Source organism: Quercus robur, chromosome 2 (assembly GCF_932294415.1).
Source record: "Quercus robur chromosome 2, dhQueRobu3.1, whole genome shotgun sequence".
Taxonomy (NCBI): domain Eukaryota; kingdom Viridiplantae; phylum Streptophyta; class Magnoliopsida; order Fagales; family Fagaceae; genus Quercus; species Quercus robur.
The window spans coordinates 49,285,192-49,288,689 of record NC_065535.1 but is presented as its reverse complement, the minus strand read 5'-3'; positions in this window follow the sequence as shown (position 1 = coordinate 49,288,689).

The window sequence follows — 3,498 nt, the reverse complement described above, 5'->3', positions numbered from 1 at the left end:
AAACAAAAACAAAAGCAGAAAAACGTAATATGAATAAACAATAACTGTTCTACATGTAACTATTATTATTAACAACAAAATTACTTGAATCCAAAATGCATTTCCTCCCTTTTCTAGTAAGCCATCAATGATAAATAGAGTATAAACCCTTAAATCACACAATCTAGTAGATCAAACAGAAACATAATTGGATATTTGGGCTTTACCAGGGTGGCATTTACACAACTGTCTTATTCTCTTATTTCATTATTTTTTTCCCTCTTTTGGCAGAATCCATGAGACAATTTCAGACCAAAGGTACATTGTATCTAAATACCAATAACTAGCAAGAACTACATTCTAAAAACTTTCTCTTTAATTAGTAAGCATATCAACCACACTAAATTAAAACATAGTTCAGCTTTAAAGAAACCCAGATACAATCTTGCATTTGGCAACCAAAAAAAAAAAAAAATCAAAACACACAAACAAACAGCAACAGAACAGTTATTGTTAAACTCCAAACTCCCAAATCAACCCAACCAAACCTTAATCCAACAACATTATCTTACATGCCAAAAACCCATCATTAAAATTAATTAAAAAAAATACAATAAAGCCCGATTTGTGAAAATTAACCAAGAAGGAACTGAATTTTACAGAGCAATCTATGTAAAGTTGTGATTTACAAATATGTATTTTGTTGGCTTTTATTCAGTGCCAAATTTGATTGTAATTATTTTTCAATCTTGTGTACCCTGTATTTATTGTATGATTTGACTGTAAGGGTTGTGTGTGTTAGAAAGAGAGTGTGAAGACTCAAGCAAGTGAATCTAGAAGACTTCTCGGTCTCGCGACTAAGCTTCCCGCGAAGTGAAGCATGTGCCTTGCATACGACTAGAATGCAAAGAGTCAGTACAGATGGAGACAGCTGTGTCTCCTGAGTATATCGTGGGTAAGGCCTTCCCGTGAGACACCCGGGAGACATTCTGTTCTGCCAGTCTGTACTGTCTGATACACACTTTCTGTACCTACACTATATATACCCATATTACCCACAAATGTGAAGGATAGCTTCTGAGAGAAAACCCTAGCTAAAACACTTGAGAGTTAGAAATTGTTATACCAACAATTCTCTACACCTTTGTTTGTGAGATTTTCTCATCTCCTACCTCTCCATTTCTATACCATTGAGAGGTTGATAGCCCAAACACTTACCACACCCTTTGAGAGTGTCCAGTGAGTTTTTGGTGCTATTGGGAAGTATTGGAAGAAGCCAAGGATGGCAGATGCAACATGGAGCTTGTTGCGGGATCTGGAGAGCTAGACAAAACACGGTTCCGAGAAGCCTTGTTGGAGTAGGAGGTTGGAGGGCTTAGGTACAGCGGATAGATTAAGCTTGGAGGGTTTCTTGCTTACCCATGTATCCCAACTGATTGTCTAGTGGATCGATTACCGCTTGGAGGGCGGCAGAGAGGTTTTTCGCCGAGTTCTTTGGTTTCCTCTTCGATAACACGTCTCAATGTTATCTGTGTTTGCATCTCTCTTCCTTACTCTTATTCTTTTCATTTTACTGCTATGTTGATTGAAATATGGATTAGAGTAGCTCTCGTGTTTATTTGCTTGTGTTTATGCTATTCCGCACTTAGTATTAAGTTAATGTAAAATCGACCAAGCTGTAATTTGAATTGGGGGTCTAAACAAGCTCGTGTTTTTACACATTTTGAGCTTTCAATCTAGAACCTTAAAAACTCCAAAACTGAGACATAGAGAAAAAAAATAAACCCCATAAGATGAGAGTGTAGACAAATTATCTTAAACAATGCATGCATGCAAAGAAAATTGAACCGAGCTAATTTCCCTCTAATTTTCCTTTCCTTTCTACCATTTTCTCAGCAACCAAACAAAAACCAAGACCAAAAAAAATATTTGAATTTTTTTTTTCATTAACAAACCAACGCACATTTGAAAATCACAAACCAACGTAGAGATAAAAAAAAAAAAAAAAAAAAAAAAAAAAAAAAAAAAAAAAAAAAAAAAAACACACACACACACACACACAGAGTGTTCAAGACAACTTACAGAGAGAGCGTTTGGTATTTTGGGAGTGAGATGAAGTGGCACTGACGAGGTGGATTGGGGTTGCTTGGTGGCACCGACGAGGAGGATTGGGATTTTGGGTTTGCGAGGGAGAGTGAGAGAAAGAGAGAGAGAGAGAGAGCTAGAGTGAGATAAATAGGGTTTGGGTGGGATTTTGGGTCTATGAGGGAGAGTAAGAGCTAGAGAGAGAGAGAGAGAGCTGGGATTTTGGGCCTCCGAAGTGAATCAGATAGAGATATAGTGAATGAGAGAGATACAATGAATGAGAGATAGAGAGATCCATTGTTTTTGGCAAAAATGAAAAGCAAAAATGAAGAGGCGCTAAAATGAAAAGCCAAAAAATAAAAATAAAAAAATTAGAGGGAAGATTTGGGGAGGGGCGCGGATTTAGAAGGTCTATCGCGATGGTCTAACCCGCCACTATAACTAAAGTAAAATGCCACAACAGGAGACACTATTGAGGCAGTCATACAAAACGCCGCTAAATCTCGAATATTGCAGTGTTTTTCTCTACCGCCGTTATATCATCTGCACAAAATGATATTTTTATTACGACGGGTTTTCTAGAGCGTCGCTATATCTACGTTACCGTTGCTAAAACATATATATGGCAGCCGTTTTATGTCCCGTAGCTGTAGGACGCCACAAAAGTCTATACCTTCAGCGGCGGTCCCAAAAAACGCCGCAATAAACCCTATGTACATAGGCGATCACAGAAAACGCCGCAATAGGCAACATATAGTGGCAGTTTTTGTACTCGCCACAAAAAAATCTGCCACAATAGTCCTGTTTTTTTGTAGTGTATCATTTCATTTTCTTTTTCTTAAATTGTGTAATTCTAGATTTGAATGGAACTTTTATTGGACTGAAATAAGAATTTTTAGATTGTATGTCATGAATGCTTTAATTAATGTTATTATGAAATAGAATTTGCGTAGAATTGATTTTTTGTTATAATTATTATACTTTACTAGCTTGTATCCTCATGCATATGCATGGATACACTTAAAAATATACAATAAGATGCATAATATAATTCTTATATATATATATATATATATATATATAAAATTTAAATACTATTGATAGCCATTTTTATATTTTGTTAGCTCTTTAAAATTTTTTGTAAGGATATCATTAGGTATAAAATGTAAATTGTCCATTTTTTTTCTTAAATTATTGTGAAGCACTTTTTTTTTTTTTTTTTTTTTTTTTTTTTTTTTTTTTTTTTTTACGATTCATTTATTCTAAACTCTTTGGTTTTTGTACTTAATAATTCACTTGGATGAATATTTATGATGTGGTCCAACATTTGATTCTAAAATTGAGAAATAAAATACTTTAAGAATAAATAATTTAGGACACATAGCGTAAAATTGGAACTTAATTTAGAATTTTAACTTGAGTTTATCTCAGTTT